Raw genomic sequence first — 19,191 nt, forward strand, 5'->3', positions numbered from 1 at the left:
GGTCCCTCTAGGTCAGGCTTTCGTTACGTTAGCAGGGTATTGGGGAGTTTGTGTTGCACCTGCCTGCAGTACATCTGGCTGGAGAATTAAAAAAAAAGCAGGAGTTTAATGTTCCCTTAGTTCCAGCTTCTCACCCTCCGTGAGCCCTGGAATATATCATTTACAATTAAAATATAATGAAATCAAATTGTGAGATCATTTCAAAGTTACTGACCCTGGTGTTTAACGGGTTCTGAATGTTTTCACAAAGGCTGAGGTGGTAGAAATATTTTATTCCATATTCTTTATCCTTCAGAGACCTCAGAGTAATAAACAATTAAGTTGAATTCAAACTAACTGTGGATAGCACAAATTCTCTTTTATTTGGTGTCCAATACATCACGTTTTTCTTTGCGCTCTTAAAGAACTGGGACACAGGCTTGAGGTGTTATCAGAGATGATGAAAGTAACAAAAATTACAGTTCCATTTTAGGTTTTGCAATAAGAAACGATCTGAAATACAGCCTGGAAAGGATCTAATGCTGTCTAATGGTCCAGTGTCTCAAGGACTTCCAAACTGGCATTATTTCAGGCAAGTACATCGGGGGCCAGGGGCCTTGTTAATGCATTTAGGACTTCTCTGAAGCTTCAGTGAGCTTCGTGGAAGAAGCAACAAATTGTTGTATGAGGTGTTTAACTTCCAAGCCTAGTTTCTTATGGGTTTTGTCTTCCGTTTGGTCACACCACAATTTCCTCTCGTCTCCATGACACAACCCACCTGCCTCCCTCTGTAGGAGAGCCTCAAGTGTAGTTGCATCAATGAGGTTTCTCAATAAGATATTTTTACCAAAAAATGACAATACTAAAATGACCAACCTGATCCATCTTTGGACTGGTGCTGGTCTAGAAGTGAAATTATGTTTTCTAAGAAGCGGTTATAGAGATGTAATCCCTTTTCTTCCTAATGGGCAGGATGACTTTGGCAATGGTTTGGTGGAATTCCAGACACATTGGAAAGCAACAGCAACATTTTTTTTCCTTTAACAAATTAGAATTTCAGCTGTACTCTTTCAAAGAAGGTCCTGGATCTGGATTTCCCCAGAGGAAAATGCACTGGAGAGCATGGTGTGTTTGGTCCAAGGACACGGCTTCTTGCTTTTTTTGCACTGAGCAGGTCCCACCACAGCAATACCTGGGTGGGCTTGATGAGGACAGTACAAAGGACAGTACTGCCACAAATAGCAAAAAATGTCAGACAACACCTATATAATACAGGTAACAGTGAGCAGCAGTATGAGGGGAAGCTTCCCAAGAGAACACTGGGGCACTACGTTTTGATGCATTTGTTGACTGCTGTGCAAACCATGAGGCGTTGATTGCCAGCGAGCATCCACTGATCGCAGGGACACAAACAGTTTCTGTGGCAGCAAATAGGGCTTTTCAAAACTCTTGTGTCCTTCCATATGAACTCATAACACGCCTCAGACCCTGGGAACTGGAGAGCGGTCTCATCAAGTGAAGTTCCAGAAGCTCCTGCAGCTGATGATGCATGGGAATCCCTGGATCCTGTGGTGTAAGTGCACTGAAAAGCAAATGCAGTGGATGCATCAGCTGTGCAGCTCTTCCCGTGTTGCTTCATTAGGAGACCTTTAATGACTGACTGTGAACCTGGATGAAGGGCAGGTGCATCATTGCATTTCCTTCCATGAAGGGCAAAGCACAGGCAGCAGTGATCAGGAGAAATGAAAGCTAACCAGAATGTCCATTATACAAACAGCTTGACTGTTCAATTACTTTGAACTGCATTTTATTTACCGGTTAGAAAAATAAACCAACACAATTCTACAGCTATTTGATATCAACACAACATTCGGTAAGAGCTCTCAATAATGTCCTCTGGCCCTGCAATCCAGTTGGAGCACACCAAAGGGCTGAAATAAACAGAGAGTGTGAACAAAAAGCCAACTGCTGGGACCAGCATCCTCAGTGTACCTGGCTTGTTCATGTGAGCTGGATTTCAGTGGGGAATTCTCTCTGAATAACTAAGGCTCGATTTCCCTCCAAGCTCTTGGCTGAAATGTTTGAGCAAGCCCAAATTTTGTCTGTGTTTTTTTATAATTTATTTTTATCTTTCTAAAACATGGCAATCTGATGCGAGTAAACAGTGATATATACCTCTTGTAAGCAAAGCATAACACAAATGAAACAGCGTGTGTGTCCTCCCAGCCGCAGCCGGCCCTGGGGGGAACACGCGTGCTGCAGGACAGCGTGGGGCATGTGGAGCCCATTGGGTTGGAGATAACTTAAAACACATGCTAGGGTCCATCATGTGAATGGGATCTGAATTCATGCCGATAGCTAAGCCACCATGCTTCATCATTGTCCTTCAGCACCACAGGCTGGTGCTGAAATCCCAGTTTAATCTGAGTGAAGCTTATCAAAGGAAACAGCTGTTGGGGCTGCGGTTGGCACCGAAGAGACATGGCTTGGCTTGGCCATTTCAGCTGCCACCTTGAGGGAAATGCTCATGGTGTAGAGTTCAGGGATCAGCAAGTGAAAAAAGGGGGAAATAATCTGTTTTCTGTGCCACTCCCTGGGGATCAGCAGGTTCCCTCCGGCAGCCTCCCACCCAACCCAGCAACCACCAACCCACCAGCAACTACCAACCCACCAGCCACCAGTAACTACACCAGTGGCTTAGGAAAATTAGGTATTTATTATTAGAACACTGAAGCTTGCTCTCACTGCTCTTACTGTGGCTGGATTTGCAGCAGTGTTTTGGGGGGATTTGCGCTGCTGTGGTCCATCTGTATGGAAATGCATTGAGGCAGGTGGGGGCTGGTGCTGGGGAGGGAGGGGAGCTCAGGTCAGGCCATCTCCTCCTGCTGCCAGCCTTGGTCGCTTTCGAGATGCACGCTGCTCTTCTTTCATCTCTTGGATTCAAATCCACTATAATAAATAAAATTCTTCCTGTCTGAAAGATACATTAATTTTGGTGGTCTCAAAAGTAATGAAAATAAATACTTGACTTGGCATGCGGAGCCCCGACTGGAGCGAGGAGCAGAATGTGTGTACTTGGAGCTGTTTTTACAAGAACATAAGCTGTGGAAAAAGCTTGGCTTTTAGCTCACGGGCTCTGTATGTCTGAAGAGAAATGAAGAGATTTGAGAAGTTCAATCAAACATACAGAAACATTGTCAAATATGAGTTTTCTATCTCAGTTTAAATGCTTTGAAAGCCGCACATCAAAGCTTTGCAGGGGAAGGCACCGTCTGAATTCATGCAGGATGCTCAGGCCAGCCCTCGCGCAGCCCTGGCTCTGCCAATGGAGCGGTGGCAGCACTGGCCTATATTGTTTCAGGCCTTTTTATAACACATGTTGGGAAATTGCAACAAAAACAAGATTAACTTAATAAAAGAGAACCTCAAACCACCATTCAATGTAGCTGCGGTTGTAAATGCCCGATCCTGCGGCCCTGGTGCTGGGTGGCTGGGTGCGGGTGCGAGCCGGGTGAAGGCTGGCACGACACTGCCACAGAGCCACAGGAACCGCACCTGAGAGCTGGGCTGCCTCTCTGCACTGACGGCTCATTATTTCAATAAATTTATTTTTTTTATGTAAAGGTAATTTATATCTACTAGCTAACAACTTTGTACTAACCAGCACTGGCCCCAGCATCATTCCTGGCAGCACTGGGAAGGGCTGGGAAATGGAGGTGATGCTACTAAAGTGAAACGTGCTCCTGCTGGTCAGTGTTTGAGTTCATCCTTCTCTTCCCAAGCAAGCGGTGGGGTGCCTTGCTGGGTACCCAGGGCGTGGGGGGCGTCCTGCAGCCTTGGGGCTGCTCGGTCCACCACTCAGAAGGAAGATGGCTGGCTGTCCTCCAGCTGCCTGCTCTCTGCCAGTGTTAGCTGGTGCTGGGGGCCTGTGCTCCCCCTGGGCCAGGCATGTGTGCACACACGCACGTACACACGCACACACACGTCTCACTCTCTCACCCCTGGTGCCCTGCCGCACGGAGCCCGGCTGGCAGGGCAGGAGGTGCCCGGGCACTCAGACTTCTGTGACTCACACCAAAGGAAGGGAGGAGGAGGAGGAGGAGATGGCCGTGTTTCTGAAGCAAGCACGCACCAAGAGGGTGCTCAGGAGGTGAGTCCCTGCATGGCTTTTGCTGCTGCAGCAACTGAGATTGCTAAAGCCGCCAGTGCAACCACTAGCGCGCCTGACCCTGGCGAGCAGTAGCATTAGCACAGAGGAACCCAGGACAGTTCTGAAGGGGATGGGTGCAGTAGCCCACTTCAGTGGAAAGCTGAGCCCATCACACAAACTGGCTTTATCACTATTTAGCATGAGAGTGCTTTTAGCAGTCATGTTTCTAGAATGTTGCTTATTATCAGAGAATAGATTAATTGTTTGGCATTACCTGTGCATATATGCTATTGCAAATCGTATTTATATTATTCAGAATACAGACAGAAGCCGCTGTTAATTTTGGAGCACCCCTGACATGTTAACATTTTTTTTTTCCTTTGTCTAAAAAAGCTTGTGTGCCTCAGGGTGTGTTTTTCTTACTCTGCAAGCTAAGACCTTCTCCTGTGGAATATACAAGCAACAGGAATGCATTTATGTGACTGCTTGGTAGTACAGTGAATGATGAAGTACAAAACTGTGTTTTAATAAGCTTTGTAGAAAATATCTGGCATCTAAATGTCGTAGAATGAGAAAGACATTTAAATCTTGAATTAATGAATTGCATCACAAAGCCAGCTCTGAGGCAGGCACAGATATGAATATAAAACAGCATGTGTGTCTTACAAAGAACCCAATATCCTATAAAATGCTACAGCATAAAGATGTTAATAAAAAGCACATCTTATTTCATATTAAATTAATAGTGAGTTTCAGGAATGCATCCAGAATTTCTTCTCTCTGTTGATAACCAGAATCATTAAACAGCATGTTCTGGGAGGGGAGCCTTGACGAGTGGCACCTACTATTAAAAATAACGTCCAGAATCCCTGTCAAGATCAACGAAGGAGAAGGTGGCAGTCTTGCATGCATCCAAGCTGTGCAGAAGATCTGCTGATGGTGGGGCAGCGCTCCCGGCAGGTTAACGAGAGACGCAGTTACAATTGGGGGAGATCTGTATACAGGGCTCATTCTTTGAGCCCTCTGACTTCCCTTTTCTGGAAAAGCCAATAGAGACCATGGTAGACTGGAAACAACAGTGGTTCATTCAACATTTCTGGCAATACTTTCAGCTGTATTTCAATGACTTGTTATTTTGATAAACAGCATACATGCCAAGACCTTTCCAGGTGAAGAAGCGCATGCTCAGCATTTCCCAGAAGCTGCAGCATCATATTTGGAGGCAGAGTTCATGTGATTTCATCTTCAGAAGCTGCTTGGTTTCATTATGACGTTGCTTTGTGCTGGTTGTGTTTTGCAAAGTTGGCTACTGTGGTGGACCCAGCCCCTGACAGGGCTGAGAAAGGGTCAGTTTAGATACAAAACATCCAGAAAAAACAGCTGCAGGGCTTGGTGCTCACTGTGTCAGCTCTTTTTAGCACAGGCAGTGCATCAGCAATGACACAGCACGCTCTTAGTAGGAAACGGTACTTTCACCATCAGTACCCGGGGGTGGGGGTGGTGGTGTTACTTGTGCAACTGTGACCAACCAGCCTGACTGAAGGAAGTCGCTGGTGAAGACCATGCCTAAATCAGGGGCGTTCATGCCTCCATCCAGCACCACCAAGAGGTGGCCACGCAGTACAACCAAGGCCGTTGAGGGAGGACATTGCTTAGCTGGCAGATGATGTGGTTTGGTTGTGGTGAGTTGTGACTCCTCTTCACCATCTCCTGTCTTCTGATGATTGCCTCCAGATAGTAAAAAGAATTGTAAACTACCGTAACAAAAAACAAGCAAAAATAGGAAAGCCAAGAAATAAAAATATATATACATGGTACTAGAGACATGTCTAGTTGTTGAATGTGCTAAAAAGGGAATTAATTTCAATGTTGAGAGACACACAAGTTACCTAAAGCCATTGCTCCTTACTGCTGGGATTGTACCTGTTGTGACCTCAGCCAGCAGAGCACCAAACCACACACTTAGCTTTGAGCACATCAGGAATTGTATCAACTAAGCGAAGACTATTAATTCAGAAAACCACAATTTTTTCTGGTCTGGAGTTGATATCAGTGCTAAGCTGGGCACAATGGTTATCTGTCCTTCTCCCATGGGAGCCGGGCTAGTGAGGGTGATGCTCACCTCCCCGTTTCCCCTGTTCTCACGCTGCCTCCCACCCTGCACATGACTAAACGGGAAAGGAGCTTTGGAAGTATAACTTCAAGCAGGTTGATTCAGTATTTCAACAAAGAATTTAGCCCCAGTGTTCTGGGTCAGATGATACCCATTTTTTGTATTTAGCTTTGGGAAGCAAAAGAATTAATCAGGCTGTAAGTACACTGATGCAAAAAAAGCTGAAAAAATTTTAATAAAAGCTACAACATTAACAAGTACTGAACTAATGACCTTTGATATATGAAGCAAATGCTTCATCCACTAGCCTATACAACATTTCATTACCAGCCTTGGGAATTTACAGGTGTTAAATTAGCTGCAAGATAGCTCTCATATTGTTGCCTGACTGTAATAGAACATATTGAAAAAGTTAATAAGGAATTGAGCATAGGGGCTGCAGAGTTCAAACAAAACCTACTTGCCAGTTCAGTCTGAGGTCTTCATCAAACTCAATTCCAGCACAAGCCTCGGTTTTATGTGCAACTCTGTTCCCTTTCCTAAGCCTGAAGGACAGCATCCTCCAGAGAAGTACCGACGACTGCTAGAGAAATGAAGCCACAAGAGAGGTGACACAGAAGGGATCTTGCACTGCTGTAGTCAGACATAATATTGACATATCTTCTCTGATGTTTTTTTAACCTTTTTACTGCAATCAACAGGTATGAAAATAATTATAAATGGGAAAGCTGGAGTTCCTTTTCTAGAACTGTTGCCATTAAATAGTTGGGCAACTGTAGAGATTGAAAATTCACCCAGGCTTTATGTACTGAAATCACATACAAACTATTTTCCGTGTTATTTGTAAATCCTAACAGAGACAGGAGGGCCGTGTCGTTGCTTGGAGTCTGTCAGTGTGGTTGGTGCCTTCCATAAATGCTCGCATGGCTTCCATGGGAGTCACGGGGAACTGCAGGTGTGCGGAATTCCTTCGCTGCGTGTCCTATGTGCTATGCAGGCTTTTCTGGTGGGAACGGCCTCTGGCCCGCTGTTACCGGTAATTATTGTTTTCTCTCTTGCAGATAAAATTATGTTTAAAAAATACAATTTCTTACAACTGGGGCGGGAAGGAGAGGTGAAGTGCAGGGGATTTTACATAAATAGGACTTTGAAACTTCTTCACTATTTATTTTTTTCTTAAAACAAAATTTTGTGTATTCAGATATCCCTTGGGATCACCAAACCCCCAGATTAAACAGTCATTTTTATCTAATACTATAAATAATTTAACAGTACCAAGTCTTTAATATGCTTCTTGTATACATTGAAATCCATGGACTGCTGGTACCATCAGTGGCAGTAGAAATTGCAGTGAAAAGCTGGAGGGGGGCGGGGAGCAAAACGAACTAAAGGAGGAGTTTCAGAAAGCCTTGTTAAAGCCCCAGTGTGTGCTCCGAGCGTCCTCAGGCCCTTCTGCTGGCCAGACCATGGCGTCACAGCCCGTTTTACATGGTGGGAGCAGATCAGGGGCAGCTCATGCTTCTAGGTAGACACTTGATATAAGAACAGTCAAACCAAGAGGCTTTGCATTGAACAAAAGAAGCAAAGAAAGGAGAAGAAAAGCAAAGAAGGGAGAGCAGATCCACCTGGTTATTCCTCCGTCCAATTTTTTGTGTGAAACCAATTCTTGTATGGCTTAGTTTGCATACAGGGCTTGAATGGCCTCACCACCTGCAAAGGGGGTGCACCTCTCCAGTGGAGGTGGAGATCCCTCACCTGGGCAGTGGATGACTAAATTAATGAGCAATTACACCTCTAACTTAGGTAGATGAGACCGCAAATCAAAGGAGCTGGGGTAGGAGGGGAGCAGGCAGCCGTGTCCATCTGCTGACATTTGTGTTTGCTGATTTCATACATTCTCCTTGGTGCTACAGAGAAGCCACATGTTGTTCCACAAATATAGTGTTCGTTTTCCATAAACAACAGTCATACAATAATTTTAAAGCTAAATTAGCCTATGTGCATCATGCAATGTCCCCCTGTAAAGAGGCAAAAATGTAACAGATGGGAAAATATAATAAAGTAATTTTATGACAGTTGTAACAAGCCAAGAAACTATAAAATGGCAGCAGATAGAAAATAAAATTATAAAATGTATGCATTGTTAGCTCTTTTCACTGGCACAGAGCTGGTCGGTGAAATCAGAAGACAATAACCAAAGTCTCAAACCCAGCAGCCTCCGATTCCCTCGTGGCACACCTCCTGCACTCCAGGAGAGACAGCAGGATGCCCCAGGTTTGTGAGGGGTGCAGTGAAGTAGATAATAATGAGCATCCAAGCGCTGTTTGCCCTCGGAGAGCTTCCAAGCATGGAGGAACTGTTCTGCATTTGCTATTTCCTGCTGCTCAGGGTTGCCTTGCTGACCCCTCTCCTGGTAAATGAAACACCTCTGGCAGCGCAGTGAGTTTGATTAAAAATCAGGAAATATAGGAGGTAAGTCATTTTCAATCATGCCTTCAAAACTGTGGCCTGATCCGATGGCCAAACTCAAAGAAGCGATCATGTAAGTAAGAGATGTGCGCTCTTGTCCTTGGTTTGCAATGAAATCAGCTTTGGAATGAACTTCAATTGTTTTTCTTAATCTTTCTCCTTTTTTTTTTTTTTTTTGTTTTAAACAAAAGCTCTATATGATTTTCTCTTGCAATGTCTCCTGGGCGTTTGCATTTTCTCTGCCCTTTAGCACTGAATCACAGTATCTTACATTTATATGGTACCCAAAGGATCCTGAAGCATGCAGAAATTATAAGCCAAATTTTGCTCTTGGAAGCATGAGCTCAGCTCATACCAAAGTTAATGGGAGGTGAGCACAAACATCTGAAGGGAAGAATTTGCCCTTTCAGACAAAAAGGAATCGTTTCACCCACCGCTGAAGTGCAGCTGCCTGTGAGGCAAAACATGGCAAATGGTTAAAGGTTCAGACCTAGGAGGTGCTGATCTCTATCAGCTCTTGAAGACAAGGAGACCTAAGGATAGTCAACACCAGCACTGGGGTGCTGAGCTGTGTTTCATTTGTCTCCAGGCACTGTCTCATCAATACACAGCTTTCTTGGCTTTTACGGGCTAAAAATTAAAGGGCTCTTTAACTTTCTTTGTTTCTATTTTGAAACGACTTGGACTTTTCAACTTGAAACATTTCATTTAGGGGCTTTTTAAGGCCAACATTTGCAGACTGGGAAACCTGAAAAAAGCCCTTTGGCATTTGTGCAGAAACCTGCATGTCAGAGAGCTGTGCTTACTCTACTTGGACATCTGATGGGAGGTTTATTGCACATTTAGAAATTAAGTATTGATTTGTTGGTGGTGGATTTTTCTTGCTCTAAGGACCTTCAGGTGGCACAGGCAGGTGATTGGAGAGAGAACTTAAATTCCCTTCGCTGGCACTGAACAGGGTATCAGATTGGATGATGGTGGCTTATGGCACATCAAGCTGGATGATGCACTCCCTGCCTTTCCTCCCCTACCTGATGGCCCAAACAAGTACAGGGACAGGTCACGGGTTTAAATCCAGAGTCCAGCACACCAAATTCAAAAGTAGAAACCCCCTTCCCGTGGTCTTGTTTTCCTTCAGTTTTGCTAGCAATGGCTGAATTTCCAACTGTTCTGAGTTCTTTTTTGGATAACCCACCCCCAAGATGCAATCCAGATGCGTAGCCAAGTGCCTTAAATCTCTGAACTGACTAAACCAAATTATATAAAATCTTCTGAGTTTGCAAAATTGAGTTGGGAATCTCAAGAAAACAGGCGTGCTTAGGGGATTTCCAGCATTTCCTCCTCCTCCTCCTCAGGTTGGCAGTATCACAGAGCAGCCTCTTCCCATGGTGTTCTGGCACTCCAGGGCTCCATCCCAGCCAGCAGAGTCATTTGCAAAGGTGCCCAAAGTTAAAAAATTATGGGGGAGAAATGTTATTTGGGCTTTTCAGAGCACAGAAAGCTTCTTTTCAGCATGGGACAAAATGATGGCTTATTATCCAGGTAGGTCCTCCTTTCCCATACTCTTCATGTGATGGTTAAATAAGGAGACTGGTGCTGGAAAGCCAAGCACTGCAGGGACCTACAAGCAAGACCAGAGGCTTTTTTTTCTTCCCATTTCACTAGTGGATGGGCTTTAACCAAAAGCTAAGAGTCATATTGAAGGAAAATTGGAAAAAGGAACCGGGACCAACTCTCACAAAACGCCTTTCACTCTTCATCAATGTCATTAAAACCCTGAGGGCAAACCTAGGTGCTGGGGGCACCTGAAGGAAGCCCCGAGGTCTCAGTTCGTAGCCTTAGCTACCCGGTGGCATTCACTAGGGCAGTTTGGCTTTTTGCTAGATGCAGATGTAGCTCCACCCACATTACCAGAAGAACTCTAACTCTCTCTGAACTCACTGTTTTATTCCAAAACTCAGAATAAGCCAGGAGCCCGGTCACCTAATACATATGCAAGCTGCACCTACTCCCTGCCCCCTGACCCAGTTCTGCTTTTGGGAGCACAAAATGTCCTGCTGTGCTCGGAGCTGGGACATTCAAACTCAAGTGCTCTAAACTCCACTGGTTAAGACTTACCAGCAGCGCCTGGTAACTAGCCTCAGGCTTGCTGCCAAACCAGTGCAAATCTGCAGGAACTATTTTAGTTCAAATCCTACGGCCGAGATGAATAGGAGCATGCATGCACACACACACACAGAGTTGCTGTGGCTTGGCAGATGAGCGGCAACTCATTAAGTTGCAATAACTCAATCACCCACTATCATCCCAATCTCCATTCTCTAATGCAGTGGTTTGATTTTTTTTCAAAGGGAGCGTTGCAGGTCCCACAGGCAGCGATGGGGCTTGCAGGTGCTCCAGCTTTCTGAAGATCAAGGAGCTTTGTACAAATGGCAAAATATAGCCCTGTGCCTGGTTTGGGGTACCTGGGTTTCAACGCCCTGGCACCAACCTCCCATATTACGAGCAGCCACGGTGCCCGAGTTAGAAGAGCTGATGGGATAAGCACATATAAAGCACAAAGAAACAGGCTGGGGTTTGAATTAGGAAATGCAATACTGGCCCAAATCATGGGGGATGGGGCAGGGGGACAGGGTGGGGGGACGGGGTGCCTGACCTCGGTGTGACTCCACAGATCCTAATGTCTATTTATCGTTGTCATTCTGAGCTCGTTCTTTAGGCTTACAAATGCAATGAACCAGTTTCCCTGAGATCATGTTTTAAATATACTGCCCCGGGGCTACTCTTTAAAATTCAAAACATTGGAGGACACACAGAGAGGGTGCTTTGAATCACTTTTGACAAGCAGAAATTCTCCTTGACAACCTGAAAGGTGAGCACTGGGAAGCCCTGAACCCCACACACAGCGCAGCACAGCATCAGAACAAGACCACAAAAATGCAGTTTTCTCGTAAGACACCGACTTTTCATCTGTGTAATTTGCCCACAAATCTGAACCACGTTGCTGAAGGTTTAGCTGCTGGATAACCCTTACAAAGGAGCGGAGATGTCAGGGGAGCCTCTGTTTTGCTTCAGCAAGCTGAAGAAGTGATGGTGCTGAGGTCCAGAAAGACCCAAAGCCACCTAGGGAAGAGCTCGGACGATGGACACTTTCCCATGTTTTGCACCAGCCGCTCAGCCTATCGGGATGCCAAGCATGGGCAGGGAGGATACAGGCAGGTGGTGGTCTGCATCTTCCCAGCAGAGCACTGCGCCTCCATCCTTCTCCGTGCAGGACTAAGGCAAACTGGCATGGATAAAGCAATGATTTCAGAGTTCAATCACAGCTCTGCATTTCTGCCAGCAGCCATCCCAGTGGACGGACCGTATACCTTTAAGTGCTGCTCACTTGCCCTCTAAAAGGGAGAAAATAACTTAAAAAAAAAGAAAAAAAAAGCTGTTAGGAGTTATATTACCTGCAACAGCTGAATTTAATTAGTACCCCCAATCACAACAAATATTTAAAAGGTCTAAAAAGCTGTGAAGGGAAATTTGCTCTCCTAGGAGAGAGACCCGTGCCTCGTGCGCTCTGTGTACAACAGAGTGCTGCCATGAATGACTCACGTTGGAAACACTTCACACAACTGCAGACTTTTGTAATCGTGGCGTGAGCTGGAGTATGGAGGCAGGAGGTGGAGATTTTGGTACAAATCAGAATTTCCTTGTCCTGTTGCCATGCCCTTTCCAACCACTGGCCCAATTCTATACATGCAAACTCTTGGTGCTCTGTGTACTTCGGTCACTGCAATCTCTCTCTTCTTAGCTCTGTCTCCAGATGGGAGGAAAGTTTTTTCTCCGATAAGATAAAACCTGGAAAACCAGCAACAACAAGCAGAGGGTAGAAGGTTTCCTGCTGAAGACCCAAGAGCAGCGCAGCAGCCCCAAGGAGACACCAGCAAATACCAGCACTGGGCTTCAGACAAGGTGGGATGAAGAGACACAGCACTCACATAAGATCAGGTAGAAAACAAAGATGTTTGGCCATTTGGGTAACACCAACACCTTTATTATTACCAGGTTTCCGCTGTGCATGCACCTATGTGTATTTACTAGACCCTAAAAGAATAAGAATAATAGATTACTCCTAGGGATGGGCACAGCAGACAACAGCCTCAGCGTCCCTTAAAAAATTCAAAGTAGGAAAAGTGTCCCTGGTGGGGAAAGGGTCCTCATAGCCTTGGGGACTCAGGTGATGTGGGTTGTGGCACTGTCCCAGAATGTGAACTCGGAGCATCCAAAGAGTTTCATTAATGATGCCAGAGCAGTTTTGTAGCCCTGTGTCCACACAGCCCAGACCCTTCTTTGTCACTGGTCCCACTGGGCTGCACCTCCTCATGTGAGCAGGCTCTCCAATATTCACAGCCGTTGCATGTCCAATGATCAGTGTCGTTACTGTGCTGTGCTGGGTGCCAAGCCCAGGCCTGGCACAGTTACTGCGTCCAGGGAAGGAGAAAGAGCCACAGAGCACCTTCTGCTAAATCATACCCAGGATCACAAATTAAGGGGACTGGGGAGAGGGGTTCCTGTGTGGGAGGCATCAGACCACAAGCCTGGTTCATCACTTGCTTCCTGCATCCTCCCACCCATCCCACCTCTGTGTAAGTCCTTCTAGGAGCACCCATCATAGCAGAGAGGCTATGGCAGGATGACATGTTGGTGCAGGCAGCAAGGACACGGTTCTAGCAACAGCTCCTCGCTGGGCTAGTCTCTCAGCAGTGAAAGGTGAGCTTTCAGTACCCTACCAGAGCAGATTGGGAAGGACACAGCCAAGGAGTGAAAGACAAAGCAGAAAGTCTGGGTGTTCTGGCAAGGAGGAGGGTGTGGTGGGCTCACCCTGGACAGATGCCTGGTGCCCACCAAAGCTGTTCTATCACCCCCATCCCCAACCGGGGAGGGGAGAGAAAATACAACAAAAGGCTTGTGGGTGGAGATAAGGACAGAGACATCACTCAGAGGTTACTGTCACAGGCAAAACAGACTCCGCTTGGGGAAATTTGATTTATTGCCATTAAATCAGAAAAAAAACTCCAACACAAAAACACCTTCCCCCCACCCCTCCCTTCTTCCGAGGCTGAACTTAATTTCCCACTTCTGTACCTTCTCCCCCTGAGCAGCGCAGGGGGATGGGAAATGGGGGTTATGGTCAGTCCATCAGACATTGTTTCTGCTGCTTCTTACATACCTTATATACCCTAGGTATAGGCAAGAAGCGACTGCATGTTATGTCCTGATTTACTTCTTAAGTCAGATGGGTGACTAGGAATGGGGAATTTGAGGAGGTTTTGGTTTATCTCCTGCTCCCATTTCCTGCTGCATCTAAGCACATCACACTTTGCTATTGATCTAACCCAGCTACTCTCTCCTCTAGGCAAGGAGGAAGAAGGAAGACTCCAGGCTGGTGCTGGAGCAGCATCTCCAGGAGGTGTTCTGAGGCTCTGCATTTTGGTCCTGCTTCCTCAGGGCTCTGTGCCACAGCCTGCCCAGGCAGCTTGGCTGGTCCTAACCCTGGCCAGGATACCCTTCTCTGCTTGACCAGAGAGTCCCTGGGTGTCTTCTCACCCCGTAGTTAAAGCTAACTTTGAAAATGTGTTTAGGCACCTACGCCACGACTTACATTTCACTTTATTTCCTTGCTGGCTCTAAACTTTCAGAGTTCATTTATTTATTTATTATTATTTATATAATTAATATTATTAATTTATAATTATATTAGTTCCTTTTGGCTGGCTGTAAACTTTCAGAGTTTATTTATTTATTATTTAGCCAGCAATATGCACAGGGGCTTCAATGGGCCTTTGCCATGCAGCTCTGGGCTCTTACTCACTGAAACGAGAAGGACCTTGATTCCTGGCTACCTTTCAAAACCAGCAAACCAGCCCTTAGCTTCTTCAGGTCTCAGGTCTGTGAGGTGAATGTACAGTCCTTTGCTGCGACAGGAACAGCAGACACATGGCGTTACAGATCGTGAGGTGCTCAGGTATCAGGGGCATGTCACACCTTCTGAAGGTCCCATCTTCTTCCCTCTTCCCAAAGGCCTGCCACGTAGCCCATCAGGAGAAGTTTGCTTTATCTCCTTGAGATGGGATGGGGCTTCAAGCACCTGAGATCCCCAGGAGAAAGGAGTGACTGCAGCCTGGTAATCTCCGTGTTCACCTCCCCTTCCAGTGAGCGCCTGGGAAGTCACCCAGTTCTGCCATTGCTTAACACAATTTCTCTGACGAACACCAATTTTTCAGTGGCTCTTGTAGAACATCTCTATGCCAGGCAAGGACATGAGGGTCGCAAGTTTGGCCACCTCTGCCCAAACCTGCCCCAGCTGCAGCTGGCATGCAGAGAAGCAGAAAGTGGAACGCAGCCGCACGTTCTGCAGCAGCAACCCTTTGATCCCGTCTGTCAGTCCCATCATCTGGCAGCCCATCCAGACTCATTGCCTGCCTCCTGCCAATACGCTTCTGAGGTGGAGGGGGAAAAAAGCCTGGAGCCAAATACAATGTCTGGAGCACTTGCTCTCCTGTGGGGTTAGGAGCAGGCTCCCTGCCAGGCAGGGCTGGCCAGGGCCATAGGCTTCAGAAGATCTTGGAGAGGCAGAGACCCCCTAAAGCTCCCCCTGACTCCAAGCAGGGCTGAATCCCCTGCCTGCAGGCATGTTGGCAAGCCCAAAATTTGCCATTTGCACACCCCTGGTGCCTTTCTCTTCATGAATTTCAGCTTTTTGGGTGCAGAGAACAGACAACACAGACTTTGGGTTCATCCAGCTAGACTAAATCACTTGAAAGTAAAACCAAATGTACTTTGAGCTCTGAGACCCCAAAATGTCACCACCTGGGCAGGATGACCATGTGCATGACATGTGGGACATGCAGGGCTCCGGGTGGTGCCACATTGCCATGCAGAAAAAGGGGAATTTCTCTACCATGTGCTTGATGAGATGCTGAGAACTGCCTGATGGAAAACTGGGTAAAGGAACTGGGTGGTCCAAATCCTTCCCAAGATGGGAGTCAGGGGGTCACTTGCAGAAATGGAAGAGAAAGGGGCTTTTTTCCTGCCCTCTTGTTCTATTTTAAGGAAAATATATGACACAGTATGTGATCTAACATGCTTACATACCAAAAATGAAGTGAGTATAAAGGAATCATCTGTTTGGGTAGGGAGTCTGTTAAAAAAGGAACCAGTGTGGGGCAAAAGAACCACATAAATAGTTAACTTAAACAAGACACAGTTTGGTGCAGCTAGGCTCTGTTCATAACCAACACATGGGAACTCTGGGCAAAACCATATTGCACTAGTTATAGGCTCATCTCATAGACTCAGAGATGGAAAAGACTTATTAGGTCATTGAGTCCATCCCACCTGCCAGTGAAGGATTGTTCCCTGCAGAATTTTCTCTATTGCTTTGTATAGTCCAATTTTAAATGATCCAAGCGATGCGGTCTCAGCCACTTCCTTGGGGAGACTCTCGCACAGATATATTTTGTTTAACTCAATCCTTTAAATGGTTAACCCTTTTCTTTCCCAGTTTGCCTTGTGTTTCATTTCACATTTCTCTGAAACATGAAAAGTTTCATTGTATGTTCCCCGGGTACTGTACTTAGCCATACAACTATCACCACTGCCTGCTCTGAAACAGCATCATATCCAATGACTAAACACACAATAATAATGTTTTGCAGAAAATAAAACTAATTTGCTTTAACCATGTATGCAAATGAGTTCCTCAAAGCTACAAAATATTCCGGACATTCCAGTATGACATGGCTATCGGCATGGATTCAGGACGTTCCAGTACAACATGGCTATCAGCATAGCATGGATGCTCAGGTATGTTCATGTTTGGTGGAAAATCAACTGATTTCTAGCTCAGTGTATTTCATCTTCACAGGTAGGATGTAAAGCCAGCATAGTTCAGAGCTTGATAAGGTTTTGAACGCTGGCAAACTCATCTGAGATTATTCCTGCTACTTAAGTTCCAAGGGGCAAAATTTAACCCAGGGACAAGCCTGGCTTGTATTTTCCCCATCTCAATGAAAGTGATTCTTTAAGAAAAATAAAATTCTAGCTAACCACAGGCTTGTGCCAGGTATCATGAACAAAAAATCCTGACCTGGCTTCTCATTGTGCTTCTGTCTTTCTCTAATTCCTTGCTTTTGGCATTCCACTGTGAAGTGCACTATAAATACCGATCATTAACTATTGGCACACAAAGCGGCCTCAGCTGCTGACACAACTCAGCTCCCGTGGAAGTGTGTGAAAACAGACCCCTGACATGAAGGTGAAGGAAGGGACTGAATGGAGGCTTTGGGGTTTTTCTTCACGCTGCAAAATGCAAAGAAATCCAAGACATGCAGCTTTGTGGCTTCAGGACTTGCAAAGAAGGAATGCACACAAGGAGGACGATGTATAGGTTATATAGTAGCGCTCATCCCTGGAACTTCAGAAACATAACAAAGGACATGGCAATACCTTTCTGGCAAAGGTCAGGGATTGCTCCATTAATCTCATCCATAAGTACTATGGCAATCATGCAGTGTACCTTTCTGGAAAGGAAGTTTTGCAGAGATAAAGGTAGTCTATTTTATCAGACAAATTGATGTAGATGAAAACAACCTGCCAAGCCTTAAGGCCTACAAGACAGATATGTTAAGATATTACTTCTGTCTGAAAAGTTTGGGGTTTTTTTCCCTCAGCCCATTGTGGTGGGAACGCAACTGCTAATGCTTTAGGACTTCTCACCCTCTATATGCTTTAGTTTCTTATCCTCGATACAAAAAGCAAACAGGTCCTTCATGTTCAAACCCTTTTTCCTGTAAGTGAGCATCAACAGAAGTAGCACAGGATAACCTGCGAGGGAGGCAGCCTGAAGCACGTGTTCTCTCTGAGGATCTGCAGTCTGGTTTGTGTTTGAAATTTTTGTAATCTATGTGGAAAACTCGCACCATGAACAGCTCTGGGCTGGTATGTGGGTTTATTGATACAAAGAGGCACGCAGGTTGGGTGAAGGATCAATCCATGTTGGAAAAGGCACAGGAGCACCAGTCTGACTGTGCAAGTGCTGAGCACTGCACCGGGATAATGGTTTCTGTACACAAACATGCACTTAGCACAGCCCTGTTCATACCAATCACATTTTCCAGCACATTCTGGGCTGCAGATTCCAAGAGAAAAACATCTGAGTGGAGCGTTGAATGGCTCCCCACTTCAGGCAGCAGTGTCTGTAGGGGTTTGATGACCTGACTAAGGGAGCACCGGCACAGCCATTACGTAGCTGAATCCATCCCTGCCAGACACTGACCTATAGCAAAAGGCTAAAGGAAAGAGGAAATTAAAATGCTGTGGAACTTGTAAAGAAAAGCATGAGATGGCAGAAGCAACCTAATAACTGGGGCAGCCAGGCAGTGAATCATGATCAGACAGTAACTTCAAAGCAATATATCGCCAAATTTTCCTTCACTCAGGGCTAGTGTGATTAAGGCGAGCAGGATTTGGTCTGTTCAGTGAGGCCATTGCTGCTTGCCTCTTGTATGAATGCCTCTGGACACCCAGCATAGACACGGTGGCACCTTGTCATGCCAGTAGAGTCCTTAAGACTCCCACATTTGCCCACCTCTGGAAGCAGGGAGCCAGAAAGCTTCTGGTAGAGACCCTGCCAGGATCCAGAATATGGGATTTTAATATCAGACAAGTTATATTCATGAGATATAATTCATGTAGATTTATATGCATATGAATATATTTAGATTTTTTGTTGTTGTTGAGGAGACCTTTCCCCCTGTTAGCCAGCTATTGATCAAACGGTGGAGGTGTCACACCTGAAGACAATTTTAGTTCCTGGGCATTTCAATGAACATTTTAGCTGCTTCCCAACAGCAGATGCAACCCAGAGTACTCAATTCATCCCTTGTTGCTTAAGTGGGTGAAGAACAATGTTCCTCACATGATGAACAAGCTGTTCTAATGACCACCTCTGAGTTTTGTTTTCTTTACCAGTAACACAGAGTTCACATATTGCTGCAGCTCAGAAGGGTGGAGATGGGAGAGGCACTACGAGGACTGTGATCCTGCTAGGAGCATCTCAGATGACACACACCCATGGCTGTGCCAGAGCACCATGCCTGCCATGTTCTCCTCTTAATTGTGCGTGATACATGATACATGGTGATGTCGTTGTGCAAAAGCCGGTTTCTCACTCAAGGTAAGCAAAAGAAAAGCAGTGGAAACCACAACCTTCCTCTGGTTTTTGATTGTTTGTTTGGAAACTCCCAAACCACAAAGCCTGTTTTTAGAGAGAGGATCAGGAAGCGGTGGAAAGGGAAAGCTGGAAGGTAGGCGGAAGGTGAGAGCTGGCTAGGGGAGGGGAGGGGACTCCCAGGCACAGACGAAAAACCACACAAGAGCCAAACTTTGCTAGAGCGAGCTTGGCCGCCGGCGAGCACCTGGCCCCTGG

This window comes from Falco biarmicus, chromosome 8 (assembly GCF_023638135.1).
Source record: "Falco biarmicus isolate bFalBia1 chromosome 8, bFalBia1.pri, whole genome shotgun sequence".
NCBI lineage: Eukaryota > Metazoa > Chordata > Aves > Falconiformes > Falconidae > Falco > Falco biarmicus.